This window comes from Zonotrichia leucophrys, chromosome 5 (genome assembly GCF_028769735.1).
Source record: "Zonotrichia leucophrys gambelii isolate GWCS_2022_RI chromosome 5, RI_Zleu_2.0, whole genome shotgun sequence".
In the NCBI taxonomy this organism is placed as follows: Eukaryota; Metazoa; Chordata; class Aves; order Passeriformes; family Passerellidae; genus Zonotrichia; species Zonotrichia leucophrys.
The window spans coordinates 30,350,831-30,375,176 of record NC_088175.1 but is presented as its reverse complement, the minus strand read 5'-3'; the positions used below and the strand labels follow the sequence as shown (position 1 = coordinate 30,375,176).

The window sequence follows — 24,346 nt, the reverse complement described above, 5'->3', positions numbered from 1 at the left end:
TTTCCTTTATCTACAGCATGCTTACAGACAAGATCTTACTAGACACCCTCACCAAGCCTTAAAAGATCAAAGGCTCCTTCATTCAAAGGAATGAGAAGATATTTTATGCTCCACAACCCTTTTAAGCCTATGGCTTCTCTCCAAGGGAGGTAGCTCTAATGGCGCTCCTGGTGATGTGTCTACTTGTCCACAAGAATCTAAATTGAAGCACCTCACCCCTCCAGCTTACAAACTCTGTGCTATGTATACCATACATGCAAGAGTAGGTCACTGTCATGAGAAGCTATGTGGAAAAAGCAAAGATGAATTTTGGTAACTCAAGTCCTACAAGAGATGTTTAATAGAAAGGTGTGGACTTTGTTTCTGTTCAGTGATATTATTGATCTTGGAGGTACAAAGAAATGAAAGGTGTGGCTGAAGGTGGAGTCTTTTAGTAGGGCAGCTTCCCCCATCTCTGGATTTCATATGTATTTTTAACTTTCTTGCTTCTAATACCTTGAAAAGAAACGGAAGACCTCAAAGAAACAGTGGTTTATTCTTTAATGGAAAGTTTTAATGTTCATATGTTTATAATCAGAGAATGTCTAAGACACATATAAATGCAGGACTGGATCTTCTTATTGAAGAGTTACCTGAGCCTTCTTTAGGGTTTGGCCAAGAACAGAATGCTGTGTGTTCAACTTGTGAGGTAGAGGCAGCAGGGAGTTTCTGGGGTAGTTATTTCTGGGGTAAAACTTGGCAAGACTGGGTGCTCTTTTCACTGAGTGTTTTGGAGTGGAGTATGCCAAATCACCAAAACCAATCCAGTTTGCAGAACATAGTTGATTTTTGAATTAATTTCCTAATTCAAATGGTTGAAGTTGCTTTTTGGAAAAGTTTTAGAACATGTAAGAACATTCCATTTTGATATTTTCTGATTTATTTCTTTTTAGGTGGAAATTACTTAATAATTCACAAGGTGCTAGAGGTTAAAATCAAAGCAAAGAACTGTAACTGGCTTAAAAACATTTTTTTAATGTATTGTCATTTTATTCCCTTTTCTAACACTTTTAGATTCTTGTACTGTTGTGGGAGAGGGCAACAAATCCCCAGAGGTGAGAAAATAAATTTGCAAACAGATTTAGTAAATGAGAGATGTTAAACCAAGAAGTTCTAATCATAGTTCTCTGACTGTCTGTGCCATGTTGAACAAAGCAGAAGCTTGTATTATCACCAGAACTCCTGCTGCTCACAGAATCACTTAGGTTGGAAAAGACTTCTAAGATCATTGAGTTCAGCCTTTGACCAGTCACACCAATCTAACTAGACCATAGCACTAAGGGCCATATCCACTAACATCTTCCTCACCTCTAGGGAGGGTGACTCCACCACCACCCTGGTGAGTCCGTTCCCATACTTAACAACCCCTCTATGAAGAAGTTCTTCCTGATGTCCAACCTGACTCTCCTGTGGTGCAGCTTGAGGCCATTTCCTCTCCTCCTGTCACTGGTTGGGAGAAGAGGCCAATCCCCACCTGGCTACAATCTTATTTCAGGGAGTTGTAGAAACTAATAGGGCTACACCTGGGATTCCTTTTCTCCAGGCTGAACAACCTCAGCTGCTCCTCATAGCAGTTGTGTTCTAGACCCTTTGCCAGCTCCATTGGACATGCTCCAGCACCTCAATGCCTTTCTTGCAGTGAGGGGCTCAAAACTGAATATAGGATTCAAGGTGCGGCCTCAGTGTGCTGAGTACAGGGGGACAATCACTGACCTGGTCCTACTGGTCACACTATTGCTGATCCAAGCCAGAATGCCACTGGCCTTTGTGGCCACCTGGGCACACTGCTAGGTCATGTTCAGATCCATTGTGCAGGGTTGCAGTACTGGTCATTTGAAAATTGCAACACAGGCTGATCCTTCTCTTTGGGAAGGTTTAAATGCATTTTTTTAATGGTGCCTTTTTGAATGCTTGTCTTTACCTATTGGATTTTGAGCTTTTAGGTTACAAGTCCAAGGTATTCCCTGCAAACCCAAGTTAGAAATACTTTTATACCTATGAAAGCTATGTCTGTGTTAATCATAAGACTCTGGAGCAGAACTTTGAGGAAGAACACTACATTGTGAAAAACATGAAATCAGTCCATGGGAACTGGTAAGACCTGCTTTATGCTTTTTTTGATACTGGAAGTGAGTTGAGAACTGTTGATAGCTTGTGAGAATCAAGGTAGCACTTGACCATTCCTGTTTATTGACTGACTGACTACGCAGAAGGCATGTGAAAATGAATAATATTCTTCCTAATAAAGTTGCTTGGAGTTGCAAAGAGATGATTCATGCAGATTTTATTGGCTGGCCCTTTTTGTGTATGATGACAACCTATCTCAAGCTGAAACAAAGTGAGGCTCTTTTATGCTTGCCAGAATATATTTAGCTTTCCATAACTTACTCACTTGGTTTGGAAGCTAGTTTGATTGTTTTTTTCAGGAAAGGTGCCTGCTTTTGCCCCACTTCATGATCAATAAACAAAAATGCAGTTAAGATGAGTAGCTGATACAAGGTCACACACTGAACTATCTGTTCAGCTGCCTTTTGAACTGTAGACCAGTTTGACTTATGATCAGGCAAATGAGGACCAGCAGTACTTACCTTCTTTTTCCTCTCTTTCCTCATTCCTCACATGCAAATCAGTCCCCCTCACAGTCAGGGATTTCTTGCTTAAATTCAATGTTTTGTACAAAAGGCACCAGAATGGACACATCAATTCATGGGGTGTCTCCTGGTGTTGTGCTGGGCTGACTTCCAAACCCGAGTGAATGAATGAGGTAGAACTGGATTGGAGACTATCTGAGGGATAGAGGGTTGGTCATAGGGAGATCACAACTGGCAGAGGGCAACTGTCTTCTGCTAAATCTTTCATGATTCAACAAATGATGCTACATCTCTATCACAGGTTCTGAGGTCACTAAAGCTTCTCAGTCAGGGAAGTAAAGCCTTTAGATATGCTTGGTAGGATGGGGAGGGCGGGGGCTGGGGACACTCTGAAGATAGCCTTTTCCCTCTTTACAGTTGTTTCTAAAGACAAATAATTAATGTACTATTCCTGCTGACAAGGTTCTCTTAAAAACATATACTTCATTGTGTGCAACTTAGTTTTTGGAGTGGCTTTTAAAGATTAGGCTTACTGTGGAGGCTGGGATGGGGAACTGCTGTTGATGTAGAGTGAATAGTACTCCTGTGCCTTTTGGAGGGGCAATTTGGATCTCCTCCCTTGGTGCTTTTGTAGCATGCTGTTGGCATGCACTTGCCTGGCTGCTGCTCTCCCAGGCCGACCCCTGCTCCTTCAGGTAGGTCACCATTTCAGCTATTGTTTTCTGTTGGGCAGATCAAACAGTATCTAGTTTTATCTGCCGTGCTTTATCTCCTGTCGCGAAAATCAATTCTCCCATCCCCGTGTGAGATAGACTATTCCCTCATCAAATGCCTCATGTCTTCCTCCCTCAAACTCTTATTTTAACTTGTCTATGGTTTGACCAGGTAGTTTGTTATATTGCTACATGTGGTTTATACAGCTGGGCTCTGAAGGGGAAACAACCCTCCCAAACCTGCAGCTTACATACTTCTTTCTCCACCTCCTCTTCCTTCTCTCCTCCCCACCCCCCACACCAGAAAAAAAATTCATCTAATCAACGGTTGTATCTATTAAAATATTAGTCTGTGGGATACTACATGCAAGAGCAAATCCTACAGAAACCTCTTGCACCTGCAGGGGAAATGTTCCATATATGGCATTGAGGCTGGCAGAGACTTGATTCGGAATAAAATTTAAATGATTCTGGTCGTTTTGCCACATCCTGTTTCTCTCACTTATGCATGCACTATTTTGATAACCAGCAAATACTTCTCAGTTTGCTGGAGCTAAAGATAGCCTTGAATTGTAGCATTAGTACCCCACGCCTTTAGAAGTGCTCAGGCTCTCTCCCCTTGGGGCCAGCCTCAAAAACTTGGGTGAGACTAAGCTTCCTTACTGCCATTTCTTTAGGTTTAGCATGATTTCATAACTGCTTTTGAAGTGTTTCAGAGTAACCCAAGCAGGAGGAGCGGCAGAGTTTCAATTTTGGGTTGCTCAATGACCAGTGTCATCTCTGTCTTTGTTTTCTTGTGATCCTTTGTTTTGTGTGAGATATGAAGGAGATGAAGAAAAGCAGTTGGTATGCTTCAATTTCCTGACTCTGCCTGGGGGCCTTCCCGTGTTAACTCTGTTTCTAGGATTAGGGCTCTTTTGGTATGTGAACCATTATCTAGATCCCTTGGCTGAAACTTAGAGTTTACCTTGATCTGATAACATGTTAATAGTGTAAATGCTTTGTATATAACTTTGACTTGGACTAGTGTTTTCCTAATGAAGAAAACATGGCATCTGTCCTGTGAAGACTGACTAAGAGAGTAAGACTTGTTCACTATTGAGAAGGCTCCAAGGAGACCTTACAGCACCTTCCAGTGCCTAAAGAGGACTTATAAGAAGGCTGGAGAGGGACTTTTTACAAGGTCACGTAGTGATAGGGCAAGGTGGAGTGGCTATAAACTGAAAGAAAGTAGAATTAGATTGGATACATTAGGAAAAAAATCCGTACTGTGTGGGTGGTGAGGCATTGGAACAGGTTGCCCAGAGAAGTTTTGGATGCCCCTTCCTGGAAGTGTACGAGGCCAAGCTGGATGGAGCTCTGAGCTACTTGCTCTAGTGGAAGATGCCTCTGCCCATGCAGGGGGTTGGAATGAGATGATCCTTCCAATCCAAACCATTCGATGATTCTATGAAATGAGGAGGAAGACTACAAATCCAATTGAATAACTGTCAGGGATTAAAATGGAAAATTGGCTTAATAGTGCTCCACTGCTGGAAAATCCCAGTCTGGGCTTCAGAGCAGTTTGTGTGCACACTCAGATGCTTACCTGTGCTGTTGCATCCTGCCCTAGTGAATACAGGCCTCCTCTTGAAGCTGAGATCTAGTTACAATTAATACTTTGCAACTCTCAAGTTTGAAGAATGACTAGGCTGGGGTTTTATGTAGGTCCGTCACACATTTTGAAAACAAAGTTCTTTCTGACATTTGATGCTTTTTAGGCCTTTCACATAATCGATGTTAAGATGACTCAGACTTTGGTCTATGCATGCTTTTGTTATTCCCAAGAGAAACAGATGTCTATTTTAACTAGATACTTACAGAAGATTTTCATAGGATGAAGGTGATAAGGAGCTCCTGCTACAGGCTTATAACTTCTTCATGCTTCTTTTCCTTGGTGTATCAGGAGATGCTAGCCATCCTGATGCACCATAGCCATTTAAATAGCACACAAAATCCTTGGCAGTGCAGTGCCCAATAGCGCAGGATGCTGCAGCTCCCATGCAGCAGCTGGGAGCCCAGCACTGGGCACATTTGCCATTACTACCAGTCATTTGCTATCTGTGGAGGATCTCAAGTGAGGATGAAGTCAGTGAGACTGTACAGGTAAGCAAGTCCAGTATTTTGGGGTGCCTTGCTCTCATCAGCAATCCTGGAACTCCTCAGCTAAGTGAGACTAATAGCACTTGGCTGTGTGTGTGGAGAGTTGTGTTCTTTCCATTAAACAAAACGTGACTGCTCCAGGTTCTCCTTTTCTGGTGTAAACACCATGTCTACACCAACTGGGGAACCTCTGTACTGGTGCTGCTGATTCCAAATAAAGTAATAGTGACAAAACCCTTCCCTGGAACTTACTCTGTTAAATTCATAATGCAGCAGTGCAAGAAAATGAACTCATTGGACCAGATCCTTACAACTGTTGTAAATCTTGGTCACCTTATGGACTTTGCTGGAAGTGTTCCAGAGTACACAAGGAAATGAATGGGATCATTCTCCTTCTTTATTCCCTATCAGGACCACCACCATGTATATTTAATTTTACTTTTAGTATTTATATGTGGCTGATGCTTCCAGTCCATGGCAGGGAAGTTGGAACTAAGTGATCCTTAAGGTGCCTTCCAACTCAAACCATTCTGTGATTCTAAAAAATATTTGCTTGCCTATTTTTTCCTCATGGCTGCTGCTGGTGTTCTATGACCAGTTCTGTGAGGTAGAGATGTAGTTTGTTACCAGGTTTCAGGTTGCATTTCTCATCCCTTCCCCTTTCTCCTCCTCCTCTGCTTTGCGGAGCAGATGGAGTTAATTCCTATGGTGGTTCTTGATACCGCTGAGGTCTCTTCCCTAATGCCTCTACTGTACCAGGGAAACTCCCTGTGGTATTCTTGGAGAAGAGAACACACAGATGATTATTATTTTGTATTTATGATTTTTAAGATCCTATTAGGATTATATTTCCGTTTGCTATGCTCTTTCACTTCCCCTTCCAACCTGTCCCAAAGATCTGTGATCTGAAATTCTCTGCAACCTGGGAATATTGCTTTTCAATACTGCTGTAAGTTACATTATTTTGCATTCCTACAGACATCTACCCACCCACTGCATGTGTACCTTTGTAAACATCCTCTCGTGTTGATTGTACTTACATTTTTTTCAAACAGAAATGCTGACTCTTTTTCATATAACAAAGGTCATTCTATTCCTTTCTGTTTCAATTAAGAGGCTGAAGCACCACTAATTGCCATTTTTAATTAGCCCATTCTTTAGTGCCCCTTTTTTAATCCTTTGGACCTCCCCCTCTCTTGTATTATACAAGAACAACAGGATGATTGTTAAAACACATCTTCCCTGGGCCACCAGTGTCTCCTGCCCACACCTGGCAGACCCTCTGTGATGTTTTTTGGACTTCTTCAACTGTAGCACCACATCCCTGTCTTCAATACACTTCATTTCTCTCTCCTGACCTTTCTGGTTCTTTTCAACTATATATTTTCCTCTTTGCAGTTAAGTCAGTGACTTTATATAGGTGAAATCAGGAATAGGATTTCACCTCCTGTATCTGAATGCTTTATTTATTGAGCCAGCCTTTTCTCCTAATTCAGCTTGCTGAGTTGCTCCAGCATTCTCCTGCCATAAATGTCTCTATGCATTTTCATGTATCATATAACGATGCCTCTTCGACCCTGTGCATTGTGCTGCTCAACTTTCCTCCAAACCATTCATAAAATCCTCCTTTTAGGCTAGCCTGCCTTTGCTGCTGTGCACCCCAGGCTTTTATGCCACATATGAAGCCAAATCCTGATGCTACTGATTTGAAATGTTGCCTTTTGCTTCACTGAGATGAAGACTGAGTTCACTGTCTGCAGATTTAAATATTATGAATGGGGGGAAGTAGGGAGTGAAATGACAGGAGAAAAAGAATCATTAAGTTCATTACGCCTGCTGAACAGATCCTGTAGGCTCTTGCTGTTGAGGCATGTGTCCTCCCATGCTGCTGGTTTTTGTCACCTTTGCTGTGCTATGCTTAATTTAGATTGTAAATTCCTCACATTAGACTCTTTCTGTTTCATTTGTCCTTAACGCGGCATGCCTACAGATGGAATTGTGCAAATGTAGTAACTCAAGGAGAAGATGTAGTCTTCTGAAAATTTTACCCAGTTTAAGTAATTTTCAAAAAATAATCATAAATAAATCACCTTTTCGTAGTACCAAACAGGAAATCTCTGGGCAGTGGTCAGGCTCTCAGTGGAAAGTCTAGCTTCACTGTGTGACGATGTAATGACCACAGTAAGGTACAGAACAGAAGCCTGTGAAGGAACATTTTGTTCATCACCTTTGTATCTGTGCCAGGCTGAGGGCTAAATAATCCTTAAAATTCTTTGTATGGGCAGATGTAGTTTTCCTTTGAAAATATGCACACAGGACTAACCTCAGTATGGCCTCCAGCAAGTGTTCTCTGTGGTTCTGTGTTATTAGAGAGGACAAACAGTGATCCTGTGCTTTTTCTTACAGCACTATGCACAGTTTCCTATATCCTGTCTCAGGTGAATCCTCAAAGGCCTGAGCCATCCCAGTGACATAATGCTTTAGAGTTGCTGTGGTTTTGTGGAGAGCAGTGGGTTTGGCTCAGGCAGTCCTAATGATGTACTGAGTCGTGGTTATGTTATGGCCGAAATGAAAGAGGCAAGAATTGCTCTGTACAGCCAGAGCAGAGTGGAGGTGGGGGAGCAGAGCAGGATGTTTCTGGGGAGTTGTTTCTGGGGACTGTGCTGTTCACCCCCTTGTTCATTAGTAAGTGGCCTATGCCCTTTGTGGTTTACAGAGCAATGTATTCCAGTTACATCAAACTCTGATACTGCCTGATAGCAATGGCACAATGGATTCAACTTTATTTTGCAGCTATCACAAGCTAATTTCATTCTTGCTGAAGTCACTGGCTAAACAAAGCCAGCATTCCTCTCTGACACATGTGAGATTGCTTCCCCCCTTCTTTTTCTTTGTCTGCTTAAGGTTCATTTTAAAACACCAAAGATCTGATTCTCCTGTTGTTCCTAGATTTCACTGGTTTAATTTCTACAACTTGCACAGTTCTCTTGGTTTAGAGAGGTGATGAAAGAAAACCAGAGTCTCTTTCATGTTATGTGACAAGCCAGTGGTGGCATGGTGCACTGGGATAGAGCTGCTTCAGCTAGCAGTGAAGGTCTGTCTGTCTTGCTGCATCTGTTGCTTTGATATTTGAACAGGACTCTTCTGAGCCAGTCTCTGTCACTCCTTAATTAGCCTGTCACTCCAGGGAGGAAAGAAAAAACTCAACAAAAAAGCCTGAGACAGGAATCTAATGTGGCTTTACTGAATGACAGGGCACAGCACAAGGCTGGCCAAAGAAATATGTATTTAAACAGGTTACTTCACATTTACACATCAGCCCTTGAGTGAGCATCTTGCATAATCTAAGATGGAATGTTGGGAAGCAGTTTCCAGCAGGAATCTCAGTTCATCTCTTGTAAGCACTAAGGTATCATGAGAATAGTGAGGAAGGGAAGTCAGGGATCTGCAGCTGGAAGACCCTGTGCCACAGGCTGTCCTGAAGGATATTGGTGAAAGCACTGGATGACTGGTTAGGAATTTCTGTTTCCACCTGATGGGGTCATGTTCACCTGAGAAACAGCTACACTCACTGTCCCTAGGATTTGCACTGGAACAAAATGTATCACAGGAGTAAGTAAAATTTTTCAACCAGGCTGGAATTCCTGTTGTGTGAGAGACCAGAGTTTAGTGAGAGCCAGTCACAAGCTCCAGAGCATGTTTGAGCCAAGGATAAGAATGGCCATTGAGGGATTTAAAGCAAATGCAGAACACAGGCTTGGTTATTGTTTCAGTCACTTCTGAGCACTGAGTGGTCCCTCCATTTAATTCTTATGAACAGGTGTTGCTCTTTTTGTAAGAGGCAAGAGTTCAAGTTCTCACGTATATAGCTCAATTAGAGTGCTCTCACCTAGTATTTTTAGCTAATACAAGTGTAACTCTGATATTCTGCAAAGCAAGTGCTGAAGTCTTAATATGTACCTTGATTTTCTTCGTAAGGTTAGCTGCCACTTTAGTTTCTCCACAACCCTGTTTTTCCTGCTAGAAGAAATACTAAACATGGTGTGAAATCTCCTTTTGTTTTGTTCCTGTAACATGGTATTTTCTCCAAACAATATTTAACCAGGGCGTTTATCTTTGGCATAACTCTTACTTCAGTGGAACTACATCAGAGACAAATTTTGTCTCTAGAAACCAAGTAATGGATCAAAGATTTATCATTAGAATATCTTGTACTCTGTGACCCTGTAAATACTTTCCACATCAGAGGCATCCTTCTTTAGGACAAATGAGATAACACACTTTACTACAGTTTGTTGTAGGCTTGTTTCTTTCCACATTGAAATAGATTTGACTGAAGTTACTTTTTGTTGCTGGATTTACAGAACTGTTGAGTTAAATCTTCTTTCTGATGAGCTTGTCTAATATTGTCATCAGGAATGGAAGCTTTCCCACAGGCTACCCTGCTAATCTGTACCATTACTAGGCCTTGAATATGTGAGATAAGTAGATTCTTTTTATTATTTCAGCTAGAAAGCAAATTGGTAAGCAGCTGATTTAAGGGAAATCAATGTAATACTTATCTAAACCAAAATAAAGTCATATAGAAAGACACTGAGTTAAACATGTACATGTTTTAACTAATGCAGTTAGTCCAGAAACAGACAACTTTTGATGAAGGATGTTGCAATTATAAGCAACTTGTGACTTCCTTGCTTCCAGAAATTACTGCTGCCACAGCCTCCTAGCAGAGCAGTTTGTGTGCTTTCATTTCAGGTGACATCAATCAGTTTCGTTCTGGCCACCACTTTAAACCATTCAACCTAACCCAGTTTCTTTTGCTCAATGAAAATTGGAAACCTTCTTCAACAAAACTGGGTCAGTAACCTCTGGTATAGTGGTACCATCACCATTGCAGCTGATGCTAGATGAGGACATTTATGCCTAGCAGAAATTGGTACAATCTCTTTAGGTAACTTGCTTTTTGGCACATGTGGTCCTGAAGAAATAGGCTCACTGTAGTACAGGTGCTGATGATACTGTAATCTGACTGCTACTGACAGGGTTTTGATTCCCAAGACACTGTGTGAGGATGCAAGTTTCATTAAATTCTCTCAATGTATTTCTTTGTGATTTTCCCTCCTCCTCTTTATTGAAAAGGGTGGCTGAAAAACTTGAGTTTTTATAGTCTTCACTACAGATTTAAATGGCTCATAACTGGGGCTTTCCATGCTTCACAAGGATGCTATTACTTGCCAGTATCTTATTTGTTAATGGATCTTCCTAGTCAACTATGAACCACATAGAGAAAAATATGGTGGTCAAGGTGTCTGTTGACCTGCACCAGTTATGGTACTTTGGCATCTAACAGACAAAGTACAGCTCTGGGTTAATTTCTCATTTGTCCCATCAGTATAAAGGGCAAAAGTTAGGTACACTAGGCAGAGGCAGTTGTGCAAATTCTCATTTTTGTGCTGTACATCAGGGAGCCTGAGGTAGGAGTAGCAAAATAAGTTCAGATTTAATAAGAAGAAAATGGAGTCTTTACTAGAACTGAAGCATCTTGGATGACAAATTTCTGAAAAGTAAAATCTACTTCCTCTATCACTTTTACATTCCTGTTCGCAAATGGAGTAGCCAAAGAATAGCCAAAATAGTGTGAAAGTGCTCTTGTGGGATAGTGAGCCTGCAGAAAAGGCAGATGTTTCTGCTCTCCCAGAGCAGGGCTGTGCTCAAGTGGAATCTTAGCTCAAACTAGGCAGTGCCAGACCAGGCAGTTTGTGTCCAAATCACAACTGAAACAATTTGCTAGCAAGATTCCAAGGTGGCTGGCTAGAGAGCTGCAATAAAACCTCCCAAAGCAGCAAGTTAGGCCTGAAACAATTAGCTAGCTTTGTGTGCCTGCCCCAAATTGCTGGTGTGTGAGAGAAGGCAGTTTATTTTAGTTCCTAGAGTTACCTATAGCCTAAAAATTTAGTTATTAATTTCCTATATAGGGTTTATTCAAGTACAAGTATATGTACATTATAAAATATTTATAAGGGTAGTTACAACATGGAAACATGGTGTCTGTTGCTGGCTGTACAAATTTTGGAGGAAGAAAATGGAAAAATACTCTGGAGGCATTAAAAGGACCTGCTAGCATGAAATTCCAAGTCAGAAGACTCAGGCATTAGATTTGCCTTCTAGTTGTTTTAAACTATTTTTTTTTTCTCATCTCTATATGAAAGTTGTGGAAAATGGCAATATCCAGATTTAAGCAAAGAATTGTCAAAACTGCAGTGTAAGCAAACAGAGGTGCATTAGCTTTTCTTTTCCTAGTGTCTTCTGTACAGTGACCTTCAATATGACTTCTGTTAACAGGAGGTTAAAAAGCTTTTGATAGGAATGTGAACTTTGAAGTTGGTTGTATTCCTATTACTGGAAGCTTTGTTACAAGAGATTTCCACCCTTCCCACCCCACTGTAGAGAGGTTTTTCTTGTGGATGGAACAGAAGGTGAGTGCTTTTCCCAGGAGAGCTCACAGCCTAGCATGAGTATTACAAAATCACCACCCAGCTCCTGTTCCTTCTTCCTGTAGGAATAAGTTTCTCTTTTGTTTTCATGAGGTCAAATTCACTGATGAGGTTTAATGGAGTGTGGTCTGCCCCTGGTGTCCATTTTACTCATATGATAATTTCTACAGGATCTCAAGCAATCATGGTCTGTCAGGGCCTCCACCTCAGGGGCGATTTGGGCATCCGCACAGTGTTCCATTACCATCAAGTGTGGGCTTTGAGTCAACAGTGACTCAGAACTGAGGGCAGAATGTTGCTATGAAATACCAGCTATGCACTCTGTACTGCCTGGGATTTTTATGAATTGCAGAGCATCCCAAGAGATTCTGATTTATTTCTTGAGTCAACAGGGCTTTGGTAGTTAGGGGCTGTTCTGAAATCCTTCTGCTGGTGATGTACTTGAGACATCACCAAGTACTTGATGTACAAGTGCTTGGTGGTTGTACTGGATGCAGTGTGAGCTGATCCAGAAGCAGCAAAGTGTCTGTCTGTTTGTTTGTTTTAACATATAACAGAAGATTGTTGAGGCTACCAAGAGCATTGGAGAGGCATATTTATTTATTTATAGACACACTGTTTACATATCATAGCATGATGAAAAGCTGAAGTCGTTCTGCTTGAACCAAGCATGTGACTGTAGTTATCTGCATCACGCTGCATGGCTGTAGGCCAAGGCAATATATGTATGTATTTTGAGCTGCAGTTGTGCAGCTGAAGCACTTGTTCCTTTAGCTTGCCTTTGCTTCTCTGCTGAAAGTTAATATCCCCTTGGCGTGCCACCTAAGCTTCTTTTAGATATCTCTTTTAAAAGTAATTCAGATTAGCATAAACAATTTAAGCAGCAGGTCTCTTTACTTGAGTTTGTCTCAACTGATGGTTAGGAAATGCTTGCTCAAGCCCCTTGGCTGGTGGCAAGGGTGGTAACTTCTGGCAAAGGCCTTGGGAATGAAGTGGGAAGTGGCAGACTTCATGTAACATCATGGCACTTAGAAGACATGTGAAAAACTCATTTCCTTTCATTTTTTTTCATATATAAGCCTTGTTTTGCCTATGTAGCTTCCACTGGTAGCCACATTAATTTAAATGGAATACAATGTTCATAAATTTTCCTTTCTGAATCACCACTGGGATTTTACTATAATGGGATTCTGCAGTGTGCAAAGGTGGAGCTAGGGGGTAAAAAGTCACAGCACATGCAGAATTGAACTCCATATTCTGCTACGGTGCATCCATTGTGAACAATATCACAAGGGTTATGCCTGTTTCTTATGAATGGTTCTTTTTGGAAGAGTGATACTTTTTTGCTGATATGTTGACAAATGCACAGGAGTAATTGTTCTTCCTGTTGACAGGGTTGTGCAGATTATCCGTTTTGAAGGAATTTTTCTTCTGTCTCTAAACACTGCCTCTTTCTTCTTTGGAGGCTCTATTGGTGCACCTTCACAATATCATCTAGGTGAATAGGGACCCACATCTGGGCTTCTGTCAAGGGTAGTCTCTTAATGAGAGATCCAGCCATGTTTTTGTTATATTTGCTCTTGGAAGTAATAGTCTTGCTTGCATGCAGAAATAAACTGGACAGGGTGGATAGATAGAAGGATTTATGGTTGGTAGTGCAGGATGAGAGAAAAAGGGGTAGAGGAACAGTGCTGCAAGATGAAATAGCAGGAAAGGTGAACTTTGTGGCCTCATTGAAGGCCCAAGGTAGTGGGCACAGTAACATTGACTAATGTGTCTGGGAAAACTGTCTTGTCCTCTTCAGAGCGTCTGTACGATAACGCTTGTTTTGCAGCATGGATGGCAGAAACTGTGAAGGGGCTAACAGAGCAAAATGAGGCTGAGTTAAGAAGTTAATGACTTCTGAGAGTGAGGGTGAAGAGCCTTGCCATACATTGAAACAACAGAGCCAAGTCCTAAAGCCTCCTTGCTTCCATATCTTTCAAATATAAAAAAAAAAAAAAAAAAAGAAGCTGGATCGGTGAAGGATGTGTAGGACTTGCTGACTGAAGTGTAGGTCTGTAATTGGTTTTAGGCAGTGCTGCAGGCTTGTCTGCCAGCAGTTCCTGACCATATGTCCCAACCTGACACTGCCTTTCCTTGTACCAGATGTGAAGTGGTTAAGGCAAGAGAACCCATTGCACTTAAAGCATTGTTTTTACGTCATTGTTTTACATTTAGTGATTGTGTGAGAGCTTGTGTGGCATAGCGGGGGAAGACAGATGTGATGGGAACAGTGGGAGGAGAAGAGTAGAGGACATTTATTTCAAGGTCAGTGCAAGCTACTGCTGTCTTTAACTGATTATGGGACTGTGGCACAGAAGGCACAGAATGGCCATGTAGTAGGCAAGGAAGCAGATAAAGCACGGCTGGTTGATTAAAATAGTGCAGGTGTTGAAGGTAATGTACAGGTCCTGTGCTTGGAGACAGTTCACATCCCCGTGCCTGTAACTTCTCTATCAGCAGAAGAGCAGATAAATCCCTCAAGGGGCTCCTGTGGGGTATAATTCAGTAAAGCCCTCAGGAGGAGAGCTTTGTAGAGATAGGCAGTGTTTGTAGATTGAAAGCAGGTGCCTGTGTTGACCAAGAAAGTTTGCAGCATTTACACTTGACTGGAAGTGAGCAAGTTTCTCTGGCCTGGTGCAGACCTTTCTTCAGGAATTGTGACTGCCACTTTGTAATGCTGAGTTTGTGCTGCACATTTGGTCTGCAGCCTTCAGTGATGAAAAATAGAGCTCAGCAGCCTTCAGTGTTGCTTATTTGTTCTCATGTGTGTGGTGGAGTGTTGACTTTCACTGAGACTCTACCCTTAAGTAGGTTATATCAGGTAGCACCTGCAGGATAGGGAGATGGCGTAAAGCAATTGATCTAGCAGCCCACAGCTGGGAGAGCAAGGGCAGGATGTTGTCTGAAATGTCTCAGTGGTGAAACTGACTACTGTTTGCTTCTTTTTGGTATATATCCCTAGGCCCTGTGTAGTCTCCAGACCCTCCAAAAAGGGAAGATAAAGCCACAGTGCCAGGAAAAAAAATATTGATGATATTCAGGGCATGAAGAGGCGGTGTTAAATTTTATTTCAAATAGGGACTGTTGTGACATTAATGAAAGTGCACAGAGGTCTGGAGAAGGGGCTGAATTGCTTCTCTCTTCCTTGTAGCTCTGCTAAGCAGACGTTTCTGCTTACTCCTAGTTTTCCGCACTAAAAGTTCCCATGTGCAATGATTTTGTGTAGATCTGTTTCTGTTAAAGAGGGCAAAGAGAGACCATTTTGAGTCCTCCAGAATGTGCTAGGTTTTAAAGAAAAAGCGGAGGTCTTGATTTTACAATAAGACTGACTGTCCAGTTTGTATATTTCCAGTGCTACTAATCATTTCTGTGCTGTTTTACTATTTTAACATATTCTCAGGTCAAAAACTACTCTTGCACATAATGTTGACTGTCATAGAATCATATAGGTTGGAACAAGCCATTGACATAATTGAGTCCAACTCTTAATGCAGCACCAGAGTTCCACATCTAAATGTCTTTTAAATACCTCAAAGGATGGTGACTTAAGCACTTTTCTGGGCAGTCTGTTCCAGTGCTTGATAACTCTTTTGGTGAAAAACTTTTTTCCAAATATCCAACCTAGACATGTCCTGGTCCAACTTGAAGCCATTTCCTCTCTTCCTGCCCCTTGTTAATTGAGTAAAGAAACTCACACCATAAATGAGCTTCCTCGAGGAAGACACATTTTGTATCTTTTTATTTACCAGACATATAACAAATACAGTTTTACTTTCTCCCTGGTAAAATAGACCAGCCATAAAAAAAAAAAAAAAATTTAAGCATGGAATTTTGTTATTTTGCAAAACGGCTGTGCTCATTAGTGTAATTTGAGTGAGCCCTGGCTTTCTGGTTGCACCTCTTTTGTCCCAGAGATGTTCCCTTTTTCCAGCATTACACATGTGTGAGGGGAGTGGATGTCAAATACCGCAGTATTTGGTGTACTTTTGTTTCTTGCTGTTCCTTATCGCTGCAGTTTAGCACTTTTTCTTTAATACTCTGGTTCTTGTAAAAACATATGGGAACAGTGGGCAAGAAGGAAACATACAGAAGTTCTTACGTGAGATGTGCTGAGTTGTGGGTCCATGCTGCCTGAGGCGCCTGCCTGGGGCTCTGGCAGGCTCCCCATGCCTCGCCAGGCTTCTCAGCAGCACCTGCCCGGCTCCCTGCTTTAGTAGGAATGGCGAGCAGCTGCTCGTGGTCAGCACTTTCAGGCCAGGAGGTTTTCCACGTAACAAAGCCTGAGGTGCTTCTGGGCTGGCTTCCCCTCGGGTTCTCATCTGATTTAAGTCAAAAAAGGATGTAAAGATAGATTAATTTCTGCTGAAAAAATTGGAAAGCATGAGAATAAACCTGCAAGACATCGCTTTGACTGAAGTCAGAACAGGGCAAGAGGAAGGGAATTAACTACTTCTAGAAAATCAAAAGACATTCATCAAAAGGCAGTGCTGTGTGTCCACCTGGCAGGAACACACAAGTTTATTTTTGTCCTGGGAAGCTGTTTCTGAATCTTTGAAATGTAACCCTTGTTACTGCAAGTTTGAGGAGTTTGCTGAGTATCAGACTTCTGGGAAATTCACTTTGCTTAATTTTTGTCTTCTTCCTTCTTCTCTGTCCCAAGGAAGACATCTTTCCAAGCTCCTGCCCCCTCCCAAAATGCCGTAGTAACCCACCAGCTTTGCCAGAAAATGCTTAGCACATTAGCGGGTTTAAGTTTCATAGTTGTAATCGTTCAGAAGGCCAAAGAGCTGCATAGATTTCATTCCAGTGTCCTTTCCAGCCTTTTGACAACACTTGGTGGGCAGAGTTACAAATGAAGCCTGGGGTACAGATGAAATATGAGTTGCTGCTCTGCCCAGAGAAGCAAGTTGTGTATCTGTGGATGTGGCAGAAGGAGGAGGGCTATGAGATCAGCTGGGTGTCTGTAGTGAGAGAAGTGTGAATGGCAAGAGTAGGTTTTCCATTACATAGTGTCCAAATAAAAATGGTTTGTAGTTATTGAGGTTATCTGTTCTAGAAGAAAAAAAAGGGTCAGCACTTCCCTATCCAGCATTCTCTTTAAATAAGCTGTATTTTTGCCCTGTTGTTCTGGCTGTCTTAGATGATTCCTGTAATTCTCTAAATTACTTCTGTGATTGCTTGTATGCTAGATTCTGCTCACAGCTTCAGCATCAGAAACTATTCTTCCCATGTTAATGGAGTGATGCTAAGTTTTTTTCTTCTTAATGTGATGCAACTGAGAGCACTTCTTGGTCCCTTCTGTATTAACACTTGTTAGCAGGAGCAGAGAGGCCCCCACTCTGCTGAATGGAGACAGAGTGGCTTATCTTTCTTGCAGATGTTACTATCTTTTTTCTGCTTGGTGTGAGGAGGCATGATGGAGCACAGGAATGCATCATATCTTTTCTGTTCCTCTCCCTGCTGGTTTGGGACAGCAAAAAATGAGAGGGGATTAGGGACCCATTAGCAAAATGAATAGGAGAAGGCTTAAGAAACTCCTATTTTCTAGAGCGTGAGATCTGACTTTTAGGTGGTGGCTGCAGGCAGGGCTGCAAGTGGTGTATATGCAGAGAGAATGCATACACCTACTTTTCCCCCAAATTACAATACTGGAGGCCTTTGGTGTGCAAAAGCTGCTTTCAGGTTCTCTGACTGCCTGCCAAGTTCAGGCTCAGCCCCAGTCTCACATCCCCTTGCAGTAGGCTGGCTCAGGAGCTGACCCCCAATCACAAAGATGGATGGTCACACAGCTGAAGGACAGGACCTCGCTTCTAAAGAGTCAGTAACCCAGTCCCAAGTTACTTCCAGCCTGGGAGCTCCTCCCTTGAGCAGGGAAAATTTAACTTTTACCTCCATGCAAAACAGTCCCTTCTAGTTCCCTTTGCCTTTTTAGCTCCACAGGAGCTTCCCTCACAAAGGTGAGATACTGCTGATTGTCTTCTGCACTGCTGCAGGGCCACGCAGTTTCTTGTCTTTGCCCCATTCTGGGCCTAGGTGAGCCAGCAGCAGCCCCGAGCTCCTCCCACAGAGGTTAAACATTATCAGCTGCCTGGTCAGAGGTGTCCTGCTTTGTGTCAAGTAAGTAGGTGCTACTGTATTCCCTTTCCAACACTGCACAGTAATGAGGTCTGAATCCATTAGGGAACAGAGCTTGAGCGCTGCCCTGCAATGTAGGCTGTCACTACAGGGCTGTAAATACCTTTAATAACTGTTTATATTGGTATTTCCTTGCTGCAGTGCAGAACCACACTGTAGCTCATTGGAAGTGTTTCTGACCATGCTGCAGTCAGGTGGTCTTCACCAGAAACACGCAGTCCTGTGTAGAGCTGAGTACAAGCTGTGTGGTAACATCCTACAGGGGCTGATCTTCAGTGTTTTCAGGATTTAAAAAAAAATTTGCTCGTTATTTGGAGACACGGTGTGCTGGAGTGATTGGATATTCTCTCTGGAGGAAGCAAGGGCTAAATCAGTAGGATCTACAGGGAGGATCAGGGTTCACTTAGAAGGACTAAAGGGAAAAGTGCTTATGTTTGTCTGCTTTTTTTTGCATACCCCTTCATTGTCCATGGACCACGTGATGATTGTTTATACCAGGTGGTCATAGTTACTACTGTATTAAAAGAAAAATCAAGAAGGAACATTCAGATTTTGCAGAAATGATAGGTTACTCCACTGTTTTTGGGTCAAGGATGTGTCTAATGCAACATACTGTCTTTTAAAAACAGACAGAAGAAGCAAAAACCCACGCAACTCCAAGTCTTGATTTCAGTACTTCCCCAATATTGCATAACTTTATGAATGCAAGTGGCATGTTTTAAACAGGTGTAGAGTTGTGCCTCACTGCTTCCTGTATCTCAAACCCTGCTATCTGATTGGAATGGGAGCACAGGTATTGCATGCCTGTGTGCCTTGGTAACCCTGGATTATGCATTCACTGCATCTCCAGCCCCTTGGCTTGTCTGTGTCTGGAGCTGGCGCTCATCTCCATCCACTGCTCTCGCCTCCTGCTGCTCATACACATGGTGCACTCATGCACCGGGCTGAGCTCCTGCTCATGCCAAATCCACCATGCTCTTGAAGGAGGATGTTACAGTGCTGGGACCAATTGCAGCATAAAGAAGCCAAGAAATACGTGAAAAAGGGAACTGTGTTTAAATCATTACATCAAATAAAAGAAAAACCCAAATAAATGTGAAGAGAACCTGAAATTTTGTCTTTGATGTTCTGTGCTGGGAAGGTTTCAATCTCTTTTTAAAGCTCCTCCTCCACCCTCTTGCTTCTTATGGGATTGTATCCAATATTCCAATGTTCATGTAATGCCTTGACTTTGCTATCATTCTTCTTGGGATAATTATAGGTTAGCATAATGTACCTATTGTTCTGTTCCACAAAGCAACACTGTCATACGGATGGCAGGGGTGAGGTGGGGGGGATCTTTGTGTGTTCTCCTGCATCCACATTGTGTCTTTAATTAGTGTTCTTCCTTGTCTTTTTTATTTTAATCTTTTCCCTTCCATGGTACATGCTAAGTATTTCCCCTTCTCAGACTGTTGGTCTCTTTTTCCAGTTACACTGGTGCCCTGTTTTTTTTGGTTTTGGCTGAGCTCATTCCTATCATAGCATGTTTGACTTTCAGATGAAAATAACATGAAGACCAAGTAATGAGTTATTGGTGTTTACAGAGAAAGCAGATAAATTATTCTTTCCTAAACCATATTTGTTTGGTCTTTCGTTATCTTGTATGATTCTTCCTTAATTCAGAGAGAAGAAGTCTGTCCTGTGCCCAAGGGCTTCACTCTACATTTGGGCCCTGCTGCACAAGGCATTGCATAAACATGTACTAACATGGTCCCTTGACTGGAGTGCTCACACGTTTTTCTGTAACAGGATTCATCTTTGCTCTCCAGGTGCAGGTGTGGGAGACTGCTGTTGAGTGTTGTACCGTGGTTTTGGTGCTGGGTCTTCCACTGTGTTTGCTAGACAAGGTGCTAAGGGTAATATTGGGTGCTTGAGAAACATGAAGGAGAGGCAGAAGGGCCCAGTTCATCTCAGTAGTTGTACCCAGGAGAGGAACATTGGTTCCTAACTGGTGGAGAAGCTGTGTCATCAATTGCTTGCTTTCTATTGTTGCCATCTCCAAGATAATATTCAGAGCTGGTGATGTATTTTAACCAATAGGTTCATCTAGATTAGATGCTGTGTATTTTGCTCTGAACTACTTTTTACTTTTGAGTCAACTAAATGGTCTGGATTGATGGTTCTTAACTAGCCCATCAAAGTAAAACAGTAGTGAGCTGTTTTTTTTTATTTTTCAGAACTTCACACAACTTCCTTCTTTTTGAGTAGGTTTACCAGAATGATGAAATGGGAAACTTCCAAATGACTGTGGTTTTGAAACCTATTGTTATAAAGGATGGGATTACAGATTTTGGAAAAATCTGGATTAAAACCTCTCTTCTAACAGTGTGCCTTGAGTACATACAGCTTCCCTCCTGTGAATGGATACAAATGTGTTCTGTTGTCAGAACTTGGTCTCCTCTTCTGCAGTTCCTGGGCTTCCTCTTGCTTCTGATGCACAAAGCCAAAACACTTGGTTTCAACTTGTATGTTTAAAATGAATTTTAAAATTTCATTTTAAAATGCCTTATATGAATCTTGGAAAGATCTGAAGGCTCATCCAACTTTCTCATTGCTAAGTTCTTCTGTGACAGGGAGTGACTTCTGCTGTGAAGTGTTTAAAATCATCAGTGTCTGTACACCTTCACATAATTGCAAGTCTGAAAAAGCATGGTGTCCCTCTGTGAGTGTGTGGAATGAAGTAAAACAGACTTACTGGATGGAAGACTTCTTGAGAATATGATCTTTCTATGAGAAAAATTAACCTTTCATAACAATAATATGTAGAATTTTTGTCTCCAAAACAAAAGAACCAACACAGATGTACAATTTGGCAAGCCACAAATGTTAAGCAGCCAGCCTCTTTCTCTCTGGTGTAATTCCATGGGCTTCAAGGGAATTACACCAGTGGCAGCAAATCTGGTCAAAAATGCCTTTGATTAATATTTGTTGGTTTCTCTCTGCTGTTCTGAGTAATACCAAATCAGATATGATGTTTTAGAAATAGATGAACTCTTGTGCGTTCAGTGCTGCATGGTGAGAAGCACCCCCTGGTAGGAGCGCACACACATATGGAGTGCTGCTTTCTGGGGATGTTCCCAGAACCAGGGCGCTTGCCAGGTGTGATTGCAAGCCAGCTCTGGCTGTGTTGTGTGTGTTGGGGAAGCACAGGGATGGAGGTTCCTCACAACTCCTGTTTGCCTTCTGCTTGCTTATTGTATTTCCCCTTTGTATCCTGAAGTGGAAACCACAGGTTAATCCCAGTCAGATCCTGCAAATGTTTGCCCCCGTTGGACCAGACACAGAAAAATTCCTCCCACTGGCTTCAGTGTATTTACATACTTAGGTCATTACAAGGTGGTGCTTACCTTTGTATTCATTCCCACATGTCAAAGCAAAGATATTACTTCATTTTTCTTTTTTCTCCAATATTTCTTCTATTTTCTAGGTTACTTTTTTTTAAGAGATAAGAAAGCGAAAGGAGTGATCCCCATGGGTCCTGACATCTGCTGCAGTCATTCTTACAGACTCAAAGGAGATTTAGGGAAGGAGAGGAAACAGTCTGGCTGCAGTCTCTTATTGTTTCTCTTTCTTGGGCCCCCACCCTGCACCCTCCTGGGCCTGCAATCCACTAACTAGCTCCTCCTGACTCCAGCTGTCATTTTTCCTTTTTATCTATTCCTCTCTGAAAGAACCAAATGTCATCTCTTGTGGTTCCCTTAGCTGGGGTCAGAGACTCCTTTATGTGCATTACGCTGATCAAGGATTTTTAACTGGGAATGAGAGTGGTAATCAACTGCATGGTTGGGGAAGGGGAGAGATTAAATCTGAGAATTGCCAGTGATTGCCCCACGTGAAGAACAGCAAGCAGCTAGCACAACACATGCTATCATTATGCTCTTATGATTATTTTATTCCCCCAGTGACAGTAAAATGCTATCTATAGCAGAAAGGTAGGACAAAGTCCACCCTTGTTTCACCCTGTGGTATTGAACAGATTTTCTGTGGGGTAGAATAGGGAGCAATTAGATTTATTATTTGGAGTGACTCATGTTTTCAGGACCCTCTACCTGGGAGATTTCAAGAAAGGGAGAAGGGAAATCAAAGGTATGTTTGTGATCTAAATTTAGAGGCCATTTTTGCTCAGAAAAGAGCAGCCATTTTTATATCCAGTCTTGACTCTGTAGCTGTGGAGAAATCATTGGAGGGTGTTGTGGGATGGGACTTCTGCTGTACCCTGACACTTCAACTTTGTCAGCAAGTTTTGGAGCATGATGGCTGAATAAAAGTGGAGTGAATAAAATATAAGAATGGTTCCTGATACTGCTTCAAGCTCTGCCCATGGTTGATTTTCTGTTTGCTCAACACAGAATCAAGCTCCAGGGACTGCAACAGATTGCAAACTTTTAGTTTCACAGTCTGTGAAGGCATAAGTTACACAAAGCGAATTACCTTTGGATTGATTAATTACTTTAATTTTAGTAGCCTAAACTGTCTCCTTCAGTACACTCTTTTAAAGTCTTGTCAGTCCTTCTAAAATGTCCTCTGTTGTTACAAAGCTATAGGAAGAATAGTACAAAATGTCTTGATTCTCCTTTTGGACTGATGTAAGTCAAGAGTACTCTGAAGTACACAGAAAGTGGTTCAGTCATCTTCTAGAAGAGCATTTTCTTCATAAGAGAAAAATAGACTGTAGTTAGAGTTGGTTTATTTGAGGGAGACCTTCCTGGTGGAGAAAGAAGTTTCCCTCAACTCAAGTCGCCAGTTTTGGCTAAGATGCGTGCTAGTGTCTAACATACTAGTATTATTCTGGTTTTATTATCTAGGCATTTGACAGTGATTTTGTTAATGCTTTCAAAATATGTTGCTTTCTTGGCAACTCCAGCTCCTAGGAGCTGGGGATTACATGAAATTTCCAGTTTTATTGCTGAAATTTCTGTCTCTGCTGACTGTAGAAATATTTACAACTAAAATAATCTACTAGTTCAGAAACAGGATCCAACTCATGACTTTTTGAGTAGTTTGATTTGGAAATATTGTAAATACTTCACTGCTTTGAAAGATGAAAATACGAAAATAACCTGGTTTAGTGGAAGGTGTCCCTGCCCATGGCAGGGCACTGGAACTAGATTATCTTTAAGGTCCCTTCCAACAGAAATCATTTTGTGATTCTGTTAAATGCCAGGTGTAGGTTGCAGCTAGGTTACAGGAAGAAAGGTGGGAATATCCGGATAAAAAAGGCTTATTTCCCATAGGTCAGGGACTAAACTTCTTGAACTTGGACTTAGTCCCTTTCCTGCCTACTTTTGCAGTTTGAGCAGATGTACCTGAATCTCAAGTTTAAGATGGAACTTATTGGTAAAGATCCAATCAAATACTACATTGTAAAGCTTCCAAATCTGGCCAGATTTGGAGCTGTATCTGACCTGACTTTTCCTACTTCCCTCTACCATGATGGTTCAGCTTTATCATTTGGAATGTGCCTAAATACAAATTTTTGAAGTCTGATCATCCCTTTTATGCACTGTGATATGAAAAGAAGGATGGATAGGAGGAGTCCACAGTCCTAGAGTACTTTGTCATCTACTGTCTTCTAGGTCTTCTTCTTTACTTTTATCTGTAGCATGGGATGTGGATCACTTCCTGACATGATCTAAGCACATTTGCCTCCCAAATCCCTTGAAATTTTGCATGGCCTAGAGCACTGGTGATGACAATTTTGTCTTTCTTGTGCAGCTTATAGGACTTGAGGAATCTAGTAATTTTTTTTTTTTTTTTTACTATAGATCTTAAGTGTTTTTAGAATACTGGGAATTTGCACCCTGTTTTTGTGGACCTTTGTGTGGTAAATGCCTTGTATATTATTTTGTAGGGTTGGCAGAGACGGGGCTCCACTTTTCAGTTTGTAATTTCCAGTCCTTTGTTGTTCAAAGACACACAGTCCCTGCTGTGTGCTGTTCCATTTACTGCTCCCTTTTCAGTCTTTTCTTGCCATCTTTCCTTACTTATTCAAATGCCTCAATCCCAATGGTATTGCTGTTTTGTTCAGTGGGAGCCATGATTAAAAGTTTCCCCACTGGACTGATTTGATTTGATACCTGTCTTTTCAACCTCACAGTCTTTGAACAAATCCCCCAGTACATAGGAAAATACCAACACCAATGCT

At 41.7% G+C, this 24,346-nt stretch overlaps 1 protein-coding gene across 10 annotated transcripts in view; it reads left to right on the top strand.

The window, feature by feature from the left end:
- Nucleotides 1–24,346, top strand: part of DPF3 (double PHD fingers 3) — a 166,814-nt gene that overhangs the window by 26,768 nt on the left and 115,700 nt on the right. The gene's annotated exons all lie outside the window — the stretch shown is intronic.